At 48.3% G+C, this 17,935-nt stretch overlaps 1 protein-coding gene and 1 long non-coding RNA gene across 5 annotated transcripts in view; both read right to left on the bottom strand.

The window, feature by feature from the left end:
* LOC118369182 (alpha-actinin-3-like) overlaps positions 1-17,935 on the bottom strand; it is a 79,423-nt gene that overhangs the window by 49,987 nt on the left and 11,501 nt on the right. The gene's annotated exons all lie outside the window — the stretch shown is intronic.
* On the bottom strand, positions 14,228-17,558 carry LOC127916107 (uncharacterized). 4 transcript variants are annotated; one of them, XR_008093419.1, is made up of 5 exons: positions 17,385-17,558; positions 17,048-17,207; positions 16,930-16,993; positions 16,603-16,779; positions 14,228-14,332 (listed from the first exon to the last, which is right to left on the bottom strand). It is a non-coding gene; the product is annotated as an uncharacterized LOC127916107 (long non-coding RNA). The 4 variants fall into 4 exon arrangements; XR_008093422.1 differs by having other exon boundaries at positions 17,080-17,207; XR_008093420.1 differs by lacking the exons at positions 14,228-14,332; positions 16,603-16,779 and having other exon boundaries at positions 16,832-16,993.

The raw sequence follows: 17,935 nt of genomic DNA, 5'->3' as shown, positions 1-17,935 counted from the left end.
CACCAATATCCATTCTAACCAATTACCTCAACTCTTAACATTGACTGGAGATGTCTGTAGTCAACTAGAGTGCCATGACTATGAAGTCACCCCTCTTATCCTCTATTTCCCCCATCTCCCCCTTCTGTTCTGTTGTGTGTCTCCCCTATTCCTCTCCCCCTTCTCCTGTCCCACTGACTCCCGCTCTCCTCTGTCCCAATGTCTCCCCCTCTCCCTGTCCCCCCACCCCCTTTCCCCTCATCTCCACCTGTTGAACTGCCCCTGAACACACACACGCACCTACACACACACAGTCATCCTGCTAAATGCCTGTCATTACTAAAGGAGGGGGGCAGAGGAGTAGGGGTGCCTTATGACCCTAAGCACAGCTGGGAGGACAAACACACACACCTCTCCTCCCATCCCAGACGTAGCCTCTGACACCACCTGTCCGTCAAGTATGTGATGCAACCACTCTAAGAGCCAATTTATGTTTGATCCCAAAATGTGGTCGGAGGCTCCGCTCCGTACCGGATCACTGTGGGCCTCCCAAACGTTGGAGTAAACACAGTCTGTGGGAGCGAGTGCAGTAGGTCTAATACATGGTCATAGCACGTTGGCTATATGCCTGGCTTGCCAATACTGATCTTCTCAGACCATATTTTATTTCAGAACTTGAGCTTTGATAACAAAATAAAAAGCCTTTTTTATTTTACTTGACTGATGGTACTTGCATCAGATGGTCATGGTGCTTTCAAGACAACTGGGGGGGGGGGTCCAAATCATAATATATCAGTGATCCAGAGCTCAAGAAGGATTTCTGACTTGGAATTCCGATTTAGTCCAAACCAATCTAACCCTGATTATAGCTGTCAGTCCAAACCAAATTAGCCCTGATTATAGCTGTTAGTCCAAACCAATCTAACCCCGATTATAGCTGTCAGTCCAAACCAAATTAGCCCTGATTATAGCTGTTAGTCCAAACCAAACAAACCCTGATTATAGCTGTCAGTCCAAACCAAACGAACCCTGATTATAGCTGTTAGTCCAAACCAATCTAACCCTGATTATAGCTGTCAGTCCAAACCAAACAAACCCTGATTATAGCTGTCAGTCCAAACCAAATTAGCCCTGATTATAGCTGTTAGTCCAAACCAATCTAACCCTGATTATAGCTGTCAGTCCAAACCAAACAAACCCTGATTATAGCTGTCAGTCCAAACCAAACGAACCCTGATTATAGCTGTCAGTCCAAACCAAATTAGCCCTGATTATAGCTGTCAGTCCAAACCAATCTAACCCTGATTATAGCTGTCAGTCCAAACCAAACGAACCCTGATTATAGCTGTCAGTCCAAACCAAACAAACCACGATTATAGCTATCAGTCCAAACCAAACAAACCCTGATTATAGCTGTCAGTCCAAACCAAACAAACCCTGATTATAGCTGTCAGCCCAAACCAAACGAACCCTGATTATAGCTGTCAGTCCAAACCAAACGAACCCTGATTATAGCTGTCAGTCCAAACCAACCGAACCCTGATCCACCTGGTTGCTAATGCTAACATCCCATTCCAGATTCCATATCTGCTGTTTATATCTGTCACGCCCTGGTCGAAGTATTTTGTGTTTATCTTCATTTATTTGGTCAGGCCAGGGTGTGACATGGGTTTTTGTATGTGGTGTGTATGTAGTGGGATTGTAGCTTAGTGAGGTGTTCTAGGTAAGTCTATGGCTGTCTGAAGTGGTTCTCAATCAGAGGCAGGTGTTTATCGTTGTCTCTGATTGGGAACCATATTTAGGCAGCCATATTCTTTGGTTGTGTTGTGGGTGATTGTCCTTAGTGTCCTGATGTCCTTGTTCTGTGTTAGTTTACACAAAGTATAGGCTGTTTCGGTTTTCATTACGTTTATTGTTTTGTAGTGTTTGTGTTTATTCGTGTCTACGTTGTTTATTAAACATGGATCGCAATCTACACGCTGCAGGTTGGTCCGACTCTCCTTCACCACATGAAAACCGTTACAGAATCACCCACTACAGGACCAAGCAGCGTGTCAACAGGCAGGAGCCACAGGAGAAGCAACAAAGGCAGCAACAGCGGCGCAATGAGGAATGGACATGGGACGATATATTGGATGGCAAGGGTTGCTACACATGAGGAGATCCTGGCGGGAAGGGATCGCCTTCCATGGGAACAGGTGGAGGCAGCGAGGAGAGCAGAGGCAGCCGGAGAGAGGAGCCGGCGATATGAGGGAACACGGTTGGCAAGGAAGCCCGGGAGTCAGCCCCAAAAAATTCTTGGGGGGCTCACAGGGAGTATGGCTACGCCAGGTAGGAGACCTGCGCAAACTCCCTGTGCTTACCGGGGGGCTAGAGAGACCGGGAAGGCACTGTGTTATGCTGTGGTGCGCACGTTGTCTCCAGTGCGGGTGCATAGCCTGGTGCGGTATATTCCAGCTCCGCGTATCGGCCGGGCTAGATTGAGCATCGAGCCAAATGCCATGAAGCCGGCTCTACGCATCTGGTCCCCAGTGCGTCTCCTTGGGCCGGCTTACATGGCACCAGCCTTGCGCTCGGTGTCTCCGGTTCGCCTGCATAGCCCAGTGCGGGCTATTCCACCTCGCCGCACTGGCAGGGCGACCGAGAGTATTCAACCAGGTAAGGTTGGGCAGGCTCGGTGCTCAAGAGCTCCAGTGCGCCTGCACGGTCCGGTCTATCCAGTACCACCTCCACACCCCAGCCCTCCGGTAGCAGCTCCCCGCACCAGGCTTCCTGTGCGTGTCCTCGGTTCAGTACCACCAGTGCCAGCACCACGCATCAGGCCTACAGTGCGCCTCGCCTCTCCTGCGCTGTCGGAGTCTCCCGCCTCTCCAGCGCTGCCGGAGCCTCCCACCTGTTCAGCGCTATCAGAGCCTTTCTCCTCTCCTGCGCTACCGGAGTCTCCCGCCTGTTCAGCGCAGCTAGAGCCTTCTTCCTCTACAGCGCTGCTGGAGTCTCCTGTCTGTTCAGCGCAGCCAGAGCTGTCAGCCTGCATGGAGCAGTCAGAGCTGTCAGTCTACATGGAGCAGTCAGAGCTGTCAGTCTACATGGAGCAGCCAGAGCTGCCAGCCTGCATGGAGCAGCCAGAGCTGTCAGTCTGCAAGGTGCTGCCAGCCTGCATGGAGCAGCCAGAGCTGTCAGTCTGCAAGGAGCTGTCAGTCTGCAAGGAGCTGTCAGTCTGCAAGGAGCTGCCAGTCTGCAAGGAGCTGCCAGTCTGCAAGGAGCTGCCAGTCTGCAAGGAGCTGCCAGTCTGCAAGGAGCTGCCAGTCTGCAGGGAGCTGCCAGTCTGCAGGGAGCTGCTAGTCTGCAAGGAGCTGCCAGTCTGCAAGGAGCTGTCAGTCTGCAAGGAGCTGTCAGTCTGTAAGGAGCTGTCAGTCTGCATGAAGCAGCCAGAGCTGTCAGTCTGCAAGGAGCTGTCAGTCTGCAAGGAGCTGTCAGTCTGCAAGGAGCTGCCAGTCTGCAAGGAGCTGCCAGTCTGCAAGGAGCTGCCAGTCTGCAAGGAGCTGCCAGTCTGCAAGGAGCTGTCAGTCTGCAAGGAGCTGTCAGTCTGCAAGGAGCTGTCAGTCTGCAAGGAGCTGTCAGTCTGTAAGGAGCTGTCAGTCTGCATGAAGCAGCCAGAGCTGTCAGTCTGCAAGGAGCTGTCAGTCTGCAAGGAGCTGCCAGTCTGCAAGGAGCTGCCAGTCTGCAAGGAGCTGCCAGTCTGTAAGGAGCTGTCAGTCTGCATGAAGCAGCCAGAGCTGCCAGTCTGCAAGGAGATGCCAGTCTGCAAGGAGCTGCCAGTCTGCAAGGAGCTGCCAGTCTGCAAGGAGCTGCCAGTCTGCAAGGAGTAGCCAATCTGTACGGAGCCGCCAGAGCTGCTAGTCTGTAAGAAGCCGCCAGAGCTGTCAGCCTACATGGAGCAGCCAGAGTCGCCAGTCAGCGTGGAGCAGTCAGAGCCGCCAGTCAGCATGGAGTAGCCAGATCTTCCAGATCTGCCAGTCAGCCAGATTCTTCCAGATCTGCCAGTCAGCCAGAATCTTCCAGATCTGCCAGTCAACCAGGCTCTTCCAGATCTGCCAGTCAACCAGGCTCTTCCAGATCTGCCAGTCAACCAGGCTCTTCCAGATCTGCCAGTCAACCAGGCTCTTCCAGATCTGCCAGTCAACCAGGCTCTTCCAGATCTGCCAGTCAACCAGGCTCTTCCAGATCTGCCAGTCAACCAGACTCTTCCAGATCTGCCAGTCAACCAGACTCTTCCAGATCTGCCAGTCAACCAGACTCTTCCAGATCTGCCAATCAACCAGACTCTTCCAGATGTGCCAGTCAACCAGAATCTTCCAGATCTGCCAGAACTGCCAGTCGGCCAGGATCTGCCAGTCGGCCAGGATCTGCCAGTCGGCCAGGATCCGCCAGTCAGCCAGAATCTGCCAGATCCGCCAGTCAGCCAGGATCTGCCAGTCAGCCAGTATCTGCTGAGACCACCAGCCAGCCAGGATCTGGTAGATCTATCTACCTGCCTGAGCTTCCTCTCACTCCTGAGCTTCCTCTCACTCCTGAGCTTCCTCTCACTCCTGAGCTTCCTTTCACTCCTGAGCTTCCTTTCACTCCTGAGCTTCCTTTCACTCCTGAGCTTCCCCTCAGTCCCGAGTTGCCTCAGTCCCGAGCTGCCCCTCAGTCCCGATCTGCTCCTCAGTCCAGTGGGGTTCTGTGTGAGGACTAGTAGGCCATGGTCGGCGGCGAGGGTGGACTATCCAAGGACGCGAGGAGGAGGGACTATGACAGGTTTTGAGTGGAGTCCACGTCCCGCGCCGGAGCCGCCACCATGGATAGACGCCCACCCGGACCCTCCCTATTGTTTTGAGGTGCGTTCGGGAGTCCGCACCTTAGGGGGGGGGTTCTGTCACGCCCTGGTCGAGGGTATTTTGGGTATTTTGTGTTTATCTTCATTTATTTGGTCAGGCCAGGGTGTGACATGGGTTTTTGTATGTGGTGTGTATGTAATGGGATTGTAGCTTAGTGGGGTGTTCTAGGTAAGTCTATGGCTGTCTGAAGTGGTTCTCAATCAGAGGCAGGTGTTTATCGTTGTCTCTGATTGGGAACCATATTTAGGCAGCCATATTCTTTGGTTGTGTTGTGGGTGATTGTCCTTAGTGTCCTGATGTCCTTGTTCTCTGTTAGTTTACACAAAGTATAGGCTGTTTCGGTTTTCGTTACGTTTATTGGGTAAACAACAGGGTAAAAATAGTCTGGCAACAATGTCTGCACACACCTGTGTGTGTGTGTGTGTGTGTGTGTGTGTGTGTGTGTGTGTGTGTGTGTGTGTGTGTGTGTGTGTGTGTGTGTGCTACCCCACCTGTTCTATAGTAATGTGCTGTCCTGTCCTGTCCCACCTGTTTTATAGTAATGTACTGTCCTGTCCCACCTGTTCTATAGTAATGTGCTGTCCTGTCCACCTGTTCTATAGTACTGTCCTGTCCCACCTGTTCTATAGTAATGTGCTGTCCTGTCCCACCTGTTCTATAGTAATGTGCTGTCCTGTCCCACCTGTTCTATAGTAATGTGCTGTCCTGTCCCACCTGTTCTATAGTAATGTGCTGTCCTGTCCCACCTGTTCTATAGTAATGTACTGTCCTGTCCCACCTGTTCTATAGTAATGTGCTGTCCTGTCCCACCTGTTCTATAGTAATGTGCTGTCCTGTCCCACCTGTTCTATAGTACTGTGTGTCCTGTCCCACCTGTTCTATAGTACTGTACTGTCCTGTCCCACCTGTTCTATAGTAATGTGCTGTCCTGTCCCACCTGTTCTATAGTAATGTGCTGTCCTGTCCCACCTGTTCTACAGTAATGTGCTGTCCTGTCCCACCTGTTCTATAGTACTGTGTGTCCTGTCCCACCTGTTCTATAGTACTGTACTGTCCTGTCCCACCTGTTCTATAGTAATGTGCTGTCCTGTCCCACCTGTTCTATAGTAATGTGCTGTCCTGTCCCACCTGTTCTATAGTACTGTGTGTCCTGTCCCACCTGTTCTATAGTAATGTGCTGTCCTGTCCCACCTGTTCTATAGTAATGTGCTGTCCTGTCCTGTCCCACCTGTTCTATAGTAATGTGCTGTCCTGTCCTGTCCCACCTGTTCTATAGTAATGTGCTGTCCTGTCCCACCTGTTCTATAGTACTGTGCTGTCCTGTCCCACCTGTTCTATAGTACTGTGTGTCCTGTCCCACCTGTTCTATAGTATTGTCCTGTCCCACCTGTTCTATAGTAATGTGCTGTCCTGTCCCACCTGTTCTATAGTACTGTGTGTCCTGTCCCACCTGTTCTATAGTAAAGTGCTGTCCTGTCCTGTCCCACCTGTTCTATAGTAATGTGCTGTCCTGTCCCACCTGTTCTATAGTACTGTGTGTCCTGTCCCACCTGTTCTATAGTACTGTGTGTCCTGTCCCACGTGTTCTATAGTACTGTACTGTCCTGTCCCACCTGTTCTATTGTAATGTGCTGTCCTGTCCCACCTGTTCTATAGTACTGTGTGTCCTGTCCCACCTGTTCTATAGTAAAGTGCTGTCCTGTCCTGTCCCACCTGTTCTATAGTAATGTGCTGTCCTGTCCCACCTGTTCTATAGTACTGTGTGTCCTGTCCCACCTGTTCTATAGTACTGTGTGTCCTGTCCCACGTGTTCTATAGTACTGTACTGTCCTGTCCCACCTGTTCTATTGTAATGTGCTGTCCTGTCCCACCTGTTCTATTGTAATGTGCTGTCCTGTCCCACCTGTTCTATTGTAATGTGCTGTCCTGTCCCACCTGTTCTATAGTAATGTGCTGTCCTGTCCCACCTGTTATATTGTAATGTGCTGTCCTGTCCCACCTGTTCTATTGTAATGTGCTGTCCTGTCCCACCTGTTCTATTGTAATGTGCTGTCCTGTCCCACCTGTTCTATTGTAATGTGCTGTCCTGTCCCACCTGTTCTATAGTAATGTGCTGTCCTGTCCCACCTGTTCTATAGTAATGTGCTGTCCTGTCCCACCTGTTCTATAGTAATGTGCTGTCCTGTCCCACCTGTTCTATAGTACTGTGTGTCCTGTCCCACCTGTTCTATAGTACTGTGTGTCCTGTCCCACCTGTTCTATAGTAATGTGCTGTCCTGTCCCACCTGTTCTATAGTAATGTCCTGTCCTGTCCCACCTGTTCTATAGTAATGTGCTGTCCTGTCCCACCTGTTCTATAGTAATGTGCTGTCCTGTCCCACCTGTTCTATAGTAATGTGCTGTCCTGTCCCACCTGTTCTATAGTACTGTGTGTCCTGTCCCACCTGTTCTATAGTAATGTGCTGTCCTGTCCCACCTGTTCTATAGTAATGTGCTGTCCTGTCCCACCTGTTCTATAGTAACGTCCTGTCCTGTCCCACCTGTTCTATAGTACTGAGTGTCCTGTCCCACCTGTTCTATAGTAATGTCCTGTCCTGTCCCACCTGTTCTATAGTAATGTGCTGTCCTGTCCTGTCCCACCTGTTCTATAGTAATGTGCCGTCCTGTCCTGTCCCACCTGTTCTATAGTACTGTGTGTCCTGTCCCACCTGTTCTATAGTACTGTTCTGTCCTGTCCCACCTGTTCTATAGTAATGTGCTGTCCTGTCCCACCTGTTCTATAGTAATGTGCTGTCCTGTCCCACCTGTTCTATAGTACTGTGTGTCCTGTCCCACCTGTTCTATAGTAAAGTGCTGTCCTGTCCTGTCCCACCTGTTCTATAGTAATGTGCTGTCCTGTCCCACCTGTTCTATAGTACTGTGCGTCCTGTCCCACCTGTTCTATAGTAAAGTGCTGTCCTGTCCTGTCCCACCTGTTCTATAGTAAAGTGCTGTCCTGTCCCACCTGTTCTATAGTAAAGTGCTGTCCTGTCCTGTCCCACCTGTTCTATAGTAATGTGCTGTCCTGTCCCACCTGTTCTATAGTACTGTGCGTCCTGTCCCACCTGTTCTATAGTAAAGTGCTGTCCTGTCCTGTCCCACCTGTTCTATAGTAATGTGCTGTCCTGTCCCACCTGTTCTATAGTACTGTGTGTCCTGTCCCACCTGTTCTATAGTAAAGTGCTGTCCTGTCCTGTCCCACCTGTTCTATAGTAATGTGCTGTCCTGTCCCACCTGTTCTATAGTACTGTGCGTCCTGTCCCACCTGTTCTATAGTAAAGTGCTGTCCTGTCCTGTCCCACCTGTTCTATAGTAATGTGCTGTCCTGTCCCACGTGTTCTATAGTAATGTGCTGTCCTGTCCCACCTGTTCTATACTATTGTCCTGTCCTGTCCCACCTGTTCTATAGTAATGTGCTGTCCTGTCCCACCTGTTCTATAGTAATGTGCTGTCCTGTCCCACCTGTTCTATAGTAATGTGTTGTCCTGTCCCACCTGTTCTATATTAATGTCCTGTCCCACCTGTTCTATATTAATGTGCTGTCCTGTCCCACCTGTTCTATAGTAATGTCCTGTCCCACCTGTTCTATAGTAATGTGCTGTCCTGTCCCACCTGTTCTATAGTAATGTGCTGTCCTGTCCCACCTGTTCTATAGTATTGTGCTGTCCTGTCCCACCTGTTCTATAGTATTGTGCTGTCCTGTCCCACCTGTTCTATAGTAATGTGCTGTCCTGTCCCACCTGTTCTATAGTAATGTGCTGTCCTGTCCCACCTGTTCTATTGTAATGTGCTGTCCTGTCCCACCTGTTCTATTGTAATGTGCTGTCCTGTCCCACCTGTTCTATTGTAATGTGCTGTCCTGTCCCACCTGTTCTATAGTAATGTGCTGTCCTGTCCCACCTGTTCTATAGTAATGTGCTGTCCTGTCCCACCTGTTCTATAGTAAAGTGCTGTGCTGTCCTGTCCCACCTGTTCTATAGTAATGTGCTGTCCTGTCCCACCTGTTCTATAGTACTGTGTGTCCTGTCCCACCTGTTCTATAGTAATGTCCTGTCCTGTCCCACCTGTTCTATAGTAATGTGCTGTCCTGTCCCACCTGTTCTATAGTAATGTGCTGTCCTGTCCCACCTGTTCTATAGTAATGTGCTGTCCTGTCCCACCTGTTCTATAGTACTGTGTGTCCTGTCCCACCTGTTCTATAGTAATGTGCTGTCCTGTCCCACCTGTTCTATAGTAATGTCCTGTCCCACCTGTTCTATAGTAATGTCCTGTCCTGTCCCACCTGTTCTATAGTACTGTGTGTCCTGTCCCACCTGTTCTATAGTAATGTGCTGTCCTGTCCCACCTGTTCTATAGTAATGTCCTGTCCTGTCCCACCTGTTCTATAGTACTGAGTGTCCTGTCCCACCTGTTCTATAGTAATGTCCTGTCCTGTCCCACCTGTTCTATAGTAATGTGCTGTCCTGTCCTGTCCCACCTGTTCTATAGTAATGTGCTGTCCTGTCCCACCTGTTCTATAGTAATGTGCCGTCCTGTCCTGTCCCACCTGTTCTATAGTACTGTGTGTCCTGTCCCACCTGTTCTATAGTACTGTACTGTCCTGTCCTGTCCCACCTGTTCTATAGTAATGTGCTGTCCTGTCCCACCTGTTCTATAGTAATGTGCTGTCCTGTCCCACCTGTTCTATAGTACTGTGTGTCCTGTCCCACCTGTTCTATAGTAAAGTAATGTGTGTCCTGTCCCACCTGTTCTATAGTAATGTGCTGTCCTGTCCCACCTGTTCTATAGTACTGTGCGTCCTGTCCCACCTGTTCTATAGTAAAGTCCTGTCCTGTCCCACCTGTTCTATATTAATGTGCTGTCCTGTCCCACCTGTTCTATAGTAATGTGCTGTCCTGTCCCACCTGTTCTATACTATTGTCCTGTCCTGTCCCACCTGTTCTATAGTAATGTGCTGTCCTGTCCTACCTGTTCTATAGTAATGTGCTGTCCTGTCCCACCTGTTCTATAGTAATGTTTTGTCCTGTCCCACCTGTTCTATATTAATGTGCTGTCCTGTCCCACCTGCTCTATAGTAATGTGCTGTCCTGTCCCACCTGTTCTATAGTAATGTGCTGTCCTGTCCCACCTGTTCTATAGTAATGTGCTGTCCTGTCCCACCTGTTCTATAGTAATGTGCTGTCCTGTCCCACCTGTTCTATAGTAATGTGCTGTCCTGTCCCACCTGTTCTATAGTACTGTGTGTCCTGTCCCACCTGTTCTATAGTAAAGTGCTGTCCTGTCCTGTCCCACCTGTTCTATAGTAATGTGCTGTCCTGTCCCACCTGTTCTATAGTACTGTGCGTCCTGTCCCACCTGTTCTATAGTAAAGTGCTGTCCTGTCCTGTCCCACCTGTTCTATAGTAAAGTGCTGTCCTGTCCTGTCCCACCTGTTCTATATTAATGTGCTGTCCTGTCCCACCTGTTCTATAGTAATGTGCTGTCCTGTCCCACGTGTTCTATAGTAATGTGCTGTCCTGTCCCACCTGTTCTATACTATTGTCCTGTCCTGTCCCACCTGTTCTATAGTAATGTGCTGTCCTGTCCCACCTGTTCTATAGTAATGTGCTGTCCTGTCCCACCTGTTCTATAGTAATGTCCTGTCCCACCTGTTCTATAGTAATGTCCTGTCCCACCTGTTCTATAGTATTGTGCTGTCCTGTCCCACCTGTTCTATAGTATTGTGCTGTCCTGTCCCACCTGTTCTATAGTAATGTACTGTCCTGTCCCACCTGTTCTATAGTAATGTGCTGTCCTGTCCCACCTGTTCTATAGTATTGTGCTGTCCTGTCCCACCTGTTCTATAGTAATGTGCTGTCCTGTCCCACCTGTTCTATAGTAATGTGCTGTCCTGTCCCACCTGTTCTATAGTAATGTGCTGTCCTGTCCCACCTGTTCTATAGTAATGTGCTGTCCTGTCCCACCTGTTCTATAGTATTGTGCTGTCCTGTCCCACCTGTTCTATAGTAATGTGCTGTCCTGTCCCACCTGTTCTATAGTAATGTGCTGTCCTGTCCCACCTGTTCTATAGTAATGTACTGTCCTGTCCCACCTGTTCTATAGTAATGTGCTGTCCTGTCCCACCTGTTCTATAGTAATGTGCTGTCCTGTCCCACCTGTTCTATAGTAATGTGCTGTCCTGTCCCACCTGTTCTATAGTAATGTGCTGTCCTGTCCCACCTGTTCTATAGTAATGTGCTGTCCTGTCCCACCTGTTCTATAGTAAAGTGAAAGTGCTGTCCTGTCCTGTCCCACCTGTTCTATTGTAATGTGCTGTCCTGTCCCACCTGTTCTATTGTAATGTGCTGTCCTGTCCCACCTGTTCTATTGTAATGTGCTGTCCTGTCCCACCTGTTCTATTGTAATGTGCTGTCCTGTCCCACCTGTTCTATAGTAATGTGCTGTCCTGTCCCACCTGTTCTATAGTAATGTGCTGTCCTGTCCCACCTGTTCTATAGTAAAGTGCTGTCCTGTCCTGTCCCACCTGTTCTATAGTAATGTGCTGTCCTGTCCCACCTGTTCTATAGTACTGTGTGTCCTGTCCCACCTGTTCTATAGTAATGTCCTGTCCTGTCCCACCTGTTCTATAGTAATGTGCTGTCCTGTCCCACCTGTTCTATAGTAATGTGCTGTCCTGTCCCACCTGTTCTATAGTAATGTGCTGTCCTGTCCCACCTGTTCTATAGTAATGTGCTGTCCTGTCCCACCTGTTCTATAGTACTGTGTGTCCTGTCCCACCTGTTCTATAGTAATGTGCTGTCCTGTCCCACCTGTTCTATAGTAATGTCCTGTCCCACCTGTTCTATAGTAATGTCCTGTCCTGTCCCACCTGTTCTATAGTACTGTGTGTCCTGTCCCACCTGTTCTATAGTACTGTGCTGTCCTGTCCCACCTGTTCTATAGTAATGTCCTGTCCTGTCCCACCTGTTCTATAGTACTGAGTGTCCTGTCCCACCTGTTCTATAGTACTGAGTGTCCTGTCCCACCTGTTCTATAGTAATGTCCTGTCCTGTCCCACCTGTTCTATAGTAATGTGCTATCCTGTCCTGTCCCACCTGTTCTATAGTAATGTGCTGTCCTGTCCCACCTGTTCTATAGTAATGTGCCGTCCTGTCCTGTCCCACCTGTTCTATAGTACTGTGTGTCCTGTCCCACCTGTTCTATAGTACTGTCCTGTCCTGTCCCACCTGTTCTATAGTAATGTGCTGTCCTGTCCCACCTGTTCTATAGTAATGTGCTGTCCTGTCCCACCTGTTCTATAGTACTGTGTGTCCTGTCCCACCTGTTCTATAGTAAAGTACTGTGTGTCCTGTCCCACCTGTTCTATAGTAAAGTACTGTGTGTCCTGTCCCACCTGTTCTATAGTACTGTGCGTCCTGTCCCACCTGTTCTATAGTAAAGTGCTGTCCTGTCCTGTCCCACCTGTTCTATAGTAAAGTGCTGTCCTGTCCTGTCCCACCTGTTCTATATTAATGTGCTGTCCTGTCCCACCTGTTCTATAGTAATGTGCTGTCCTGTCCCACCTGTTCTATACTATTGTCCTGTCCTGTCCCACCTGTTCTATAGTAATGTGCTGTCCTGTCCTACCTGTTCTATAGTAATGTGCTGTCCTGTCCCACCTGTTCTATAGTAATGTGTTGTCCTGTCCCACCTGTTCTATATTAATGTGCTGTCCTGTCCCACCTGTTCTATAGTAATGTGCTGTCCTGTCCCACCTGTTCTATAGTAATGTGCTGTCCTGTCCCACCTGTTCTATAGTAATGTGCTGTCCTGTCCCACCTGTTCTATAGTAATGTGCTGTCCTGTCCCACCTGTTCTATAGTAATGTGCTGTCCTGTCCCACCTGTTCTATAGTAATGTGCTGTCCTGTCCTACCTGTTCTATAGTATTGTGCTGTCCTGTCCCACCTGTTCTATAGTATTGTGCTGTCCTGTCCCACCTGTTCTATAGTAATGTACTGTCCTGTCCCACCTGTTCTATAGTAATGTGCTGTCCTGTCCCACCTGTTCTATAGTATTGTGCTGTCCTGTCCCACCTGTTCTATAGTAATGTGCTGTCCTGTCCCACCTGTTCTATAGTAATGTGCTGTCCTGTCCCACCTGTTCTATAGTAATGTACTGTCCTGTCCCACCTGTTCTATAGTAATGTGCTGTCCTGTCCCACCTGTTCTATAGTAATGTGCTGTCCTGTCCCACCTGTTCTATAGTAATGTGCTGTCCTGTCCCACCTGTTCTATAGTAATGTGCTGTCCTGTCCCACCTGTTCTATAGTAATGTGCTGTCCTGTCCCACCTGTTCTATAGTACTGTACTGTCCTGTCCCACCTGTTCTATAGTACTGTACTGTCCTGTCCCACCTGTTCTATAGTAAAGTGCTGTCCTGTTCTATAGTACTGTACTGTCCTGTCCCACCTGTTCTATAGTAATGTACTGTCCTGTCCTACCTGTTCTATAGTAAAGTGCTGTCCTGTCCTGTCCCACCTGTTCTATAGTACTGTCCTGTCCTGTCCCACCTGTTCTATAGTAATGTGCCGTCCTGTCCTACCTGTTCTATAGTAAAGTGCTGTCCTGTCCTGTCCCACCTGTTCTATAGTAATGTGCTGTCCTGTCCCACCTGTTCTATAGTAATGTGCTGTCCTGTCCTACCTGTTCTATAGTAATGTGCTGTCCTGTCCCACCTGTTCTATAGTAATGTGCTGTTCTGTCCCACCTGTTCTATAGTAATGTGCTGTCCTGTCCCACCCTTTCTATAGTAAAGTGCTGTCCTGTCCCACCTGTTCTATAGTAATGTGCTGTCCTGTCCCACCTGTTCTATAGTAATGTCCTGTCCTGTCCCACCTGTTCTATAGTAATGTGCTGTCCTGTCCCACCTGTTCTATAGTAATGTGCTGTCCTGTCCCACCTGTTCTATAGTAAAGTGCTGTCCTGTCCTGTCCCACCTGTTCTATAGTAATGTGCTGTCCTGTCCCACCTGTTCTATAGTAATGTACTGTCCTGTCCCACCTGTTCTATAGTAATGTGCTGTCCTGTCCCACCTGTTCTATAGTAATGTCCTGTCCTGTCCCACCTGTTCTATAGTAATGTACTGTCCTGTCCCACATGTACTATAGTAATGTACTGTCCTGTCCCACATGTACTATAGTAAAGTGCTGTCCTGTCCCACCTGTTCTATAGTAATGTCCTGTCCTGTCCCACCTGTTCTATAGTAATGTGCTGTCCTGTCCCATCTGTTCTATACTAATGTGCTGTCCTGCCCTGTCCCACCTGTTCTATAGTAATGTCCTGTCCTGTCCCACCTGTTCTATAGTAATGTGCTGTCCTGTCCCACCTGTTCTATAGTAATGTGCTGTCCTGTCCCATCTGTTCTATAGTAATGTGCTGTCCTGCCCTGTCCCACCTGTTCTATAGTAATGTCCTGTCCTGTCCCACCTGTTCTATAGTAAAGTGCTGTCCTGTCCCACCTGTTCTATAGTAATGTCCTGTCCTGTCCCACCTGTTCTATAGTAATGTGCTGTCCTGTCCCACCTGTTCTATAGTAATGTGCTGTCCTGTCCTGTCCCACCTGTTCTATAGTATTGTCCTGTCCCACCTGTTCTATAGTAATGTGCTGTCCTGTCCCACCTGTTCTATAGTAATGTGCTGTCCTGTCCCATCTGTTCTATAGTAATGTGCTGTCCTGCCCTGTCCCACGTGTTCTATAGTAATGTGCTGTACTGTCTCACCTGTTCTATGGTAATGTGCTGTCCTTTCCTACCTGTTCTATGATAATGTGCTGTCCTTTCCTACCTGTTCTATGGTAATGTGCTGTCCTTTCCTACCTGTTCTATGGTAATGTGCTGTCCTGTCCCACCTGTTCTATAGTAATGTGCTGTCCTACCTGTTCTATAGTATTGTGCTGTCCTGTCCCACCTGTTCTATAGTATTGTGCTGTCCTGTCCCACCTGTTCTATAGTAATGTACTGTCCTGTCCCACCTGTTCTATAGTAATGTGCTGTCCTGTCCCACCTGTTCTATAGTATTGTGCTGTCCTGTCCCACCTGTTCTATAGTAATGTGCTGTCCTGTCCCACCTGTTCTATAGTAATGTGCTGTCCTGTCCCACCTGTTCTATAGTAATGTACTGTCCTGTCCCACCTGTTCTATAGTAATGTGCTGTCCTGTCCCACCTGTTCTATAGTAATGTGCTGTCCTGTCCCACCTGTTCTATAGTAATGTGCTGTCCTGTCCCACCTGTTCTATAGTAATGTGCTGTCCTGTCCCACCTGTTCTATAGTACTGTACTGTCCTGTCCCACCTGTTCTATAGTAAAGTGCTGTCCTGTCCCACCTGTTCTATAGTACTGTACTGTCCTGTCCCACCTGTTCTATAGTAAAGTGCTGTCCTGTCCCACCTGTTCTATAGTACTGTACTGTCCTGTCCCACCTGTTCTATAGTAATGTACTGTCCTGTCCTACCTGTTCTATAGTAAAGTGCTGTCCTGTCCTGTCCCACCTGTTCTATAGTACTGTCCTGTCCTGTCCCACCTGTTCTATAGTAATGTGCCGTCCTGTCCTACCTGTTCTATAGTAAAGTGCTGTCCTGTCCTGTCCCACCTGTTCTATAGTAATGTGCTGTTCTGTCCCACCTGTTCTATAGTAATGTGCTGTCCTGTCCTACCTGTTCTATAGTAATGTGCTGTCCTGTCCCACCTGTTCTATAGTAATGTGCTGTTCTGTCCCACCTGTTCTATAGTAATGTGCTGTCCTGTCCCACCCTTTCTATAGTAAAGTGCTGTCCTGTCCCACCTGTTCTATAGTAATGTGCTGTCCTGTCCCACCTGTTCTATAGTAATGTCCTGTCCTGTCCCACCTGTTCTATAGTAATGTGCTGTCCTGTCCCACCTGTTCTATAGTAATGTGCTGTCCTGTCCCACCTGTTCTATAGTAAAGTGCTGTCCTGTCCTGTCCCACCTGTTCTATAGTAATGTGCTGTCCTGTCCCACCTGTTCTATAGTAATGTGCTGTCCTGTCCCACCTGTTCTATAGTAATGTGCTGTCCTGTCCCACCTGTTCTATAGTAATGTCCTGTCCTGTCCCACCTGTTCTATAGTAATGTACTGTCCTGTCCCACATGTACTATAGTAATGTGCTGTCCTGTCCCATCTGTTCTATAGTAATGTGCTGTCCTGCCCTGTCCCACCTGTTCTATAGTAATGTCCTGTCCTGTCCCACCTGTTCTATAGTAATGTGCTGTCCTGTCCCACATGTACTGTAGTAAAGTGCTGTCCTGTCCCACCTGTTCTATAGTAATGTCCTGTCCTGTCCCACCTGTTCTATAGTAATGTGCTGTCCTGTCCCACCTGTTCTATACTAATGTGCTGTCCTGTCCTGTCCCACCTGTTCTATAGTATTGTCCTGTCCTGTCCCACCTGTTCTATAGTAATGTGCTGTCCTGTCCCACCTGTTCTATAGTAATGTGCTGTCCTGTCCCATCTGTTCTATAGTAATGTGCTGTCCTGCCCCACCTGTTCTATAGTAAAGTGCTGTCCTGTCCCACCTGTTCTATAGTAATGTGCTGTCCTGTCCCACCTGTTCTATAGTAATGTGCTGTCCTGTCCCACCTGTTCTATAGTAATGTGCTCTCCTGTCCCATCTGTTCTATAGTAATGTGCTGTCCTGCCCTGTCCCACGTGTTCTATAGTAATGTACTGTCTCACCTGTTCTATGGTAATGTGCTGTCCTGTCCCATCTGTTCTATAGTAATGTGCTGTCCTGCCCTGTCCCACGTGTTCTATAGTAATGTACTGTCTCACCTGTTCTATAGTAATGTACTGTCTCACCTGTTCTATAGTAATGTACTGTCTCACCTGTTCTATGGTAATGTACTGTCTCACCTGTTCTATGGTAATGTACTGTCTCACCTGTTCTATGGTAATGTGCTGTCCTTTCCTACCTGTTCTATGGTAATGTGCTGTCCTTTCCTACCTGTTCTATGGTAATGTGCTGTCCTTTCCTACCTGTTCTATGGTAATGTGCTGTCCTTTCCTACCTGTTCTATGGTAATGTGCTGTCCTTTCCTACCTGTTCTATAGTAATGTACTGTCTCACCTGTTCTATAGTAATGTACTGTCTCACCTGTTCTATGGTAATGTGCTGTCCTTTCCTACCTGTTCTATGGTAATGTGCTGTCCTTTCCTACCTGTTCTATGGTAATGTGCTGTCCTTTCCTACCTGTTCTATGGTAATGTGCTGTCCTTTCCTACCTGTTCTATGGTAATGTGCTGTCCTTTCCTACCTGTTCTATGGTAATGTGCTGTCCTGTCCCACCTGTTCTATAGTACTGTCCTGTCCCACGTGTTCTATAGTAATGTGCTGTCCTTTCCTTCCTGTTCTATGGTAATGTGCTGTCCTTTCCTACCTGTTCTATAGTAATGTACTGTCTCACCTGTTCTATAGTAATGTACTGTCTCACCTGTTCTATGGTAATGTGCTGTCCTTTCCTACCTGTTCTATGGTAATGTGCTGTCCTTTCCTACCTGTTCTATGGTAATGTGCTGTCCTTTCCTACCTGTTCTATGGTAATGTGCTGTCCTTTCCTACCTGTTCTATGGTAATGTGCTGTCCTTTCCTACCTGTTCTATGGTAATGTGCTGTCCTGTCCCACCTGTTCTATAGTACTGTCCTGTCCCACGTGTTCTATAGTAATGTGCTGTCCTTTCCTTCCTGTTCTATTGTAATGTGCTGGACTTGACACAGACTGCTTATGGTGTGTTTATAAGGTCAACATCCTCACACTTGGCTCACATACAGGCACGGACGCACACACACCTTTACTATGGGGTCACAAACTCCACAGGAACACTCAACTATGCAAAATACAGTGTGTTTCTAATCCTCAGGCACTGCTACCCTGATGAGGTCTGATGCTGTGGAGAAAAACAGAAGCAACCTTTATCATTATAAATAGAGAAGACTGCCAGCCAGACAGACAGCCAGACAGCCAGCCAGACAGACAGACCGCCA

The sequence above is a fragment of the Oncorhynchus keta genome, chromosome 35, assembly GCF_023373465.1.
Source record: "Oncorhynchus keta strain PuntledgeMale-10-30-2019 chromosome 35, Oket_V2, whole genome shotgun sequence".
Taxonomy (NCBI): domain Eukaryota; kingdom Metazoa; phylum Chordata; class Actinopteri; order Salmoniformes; family Salmonidae; genus Oncorhynchus; species Oncorhynchus keta.
This window is presented reverse-complemented; position numbering and strand designations above follow the sequence as displayed.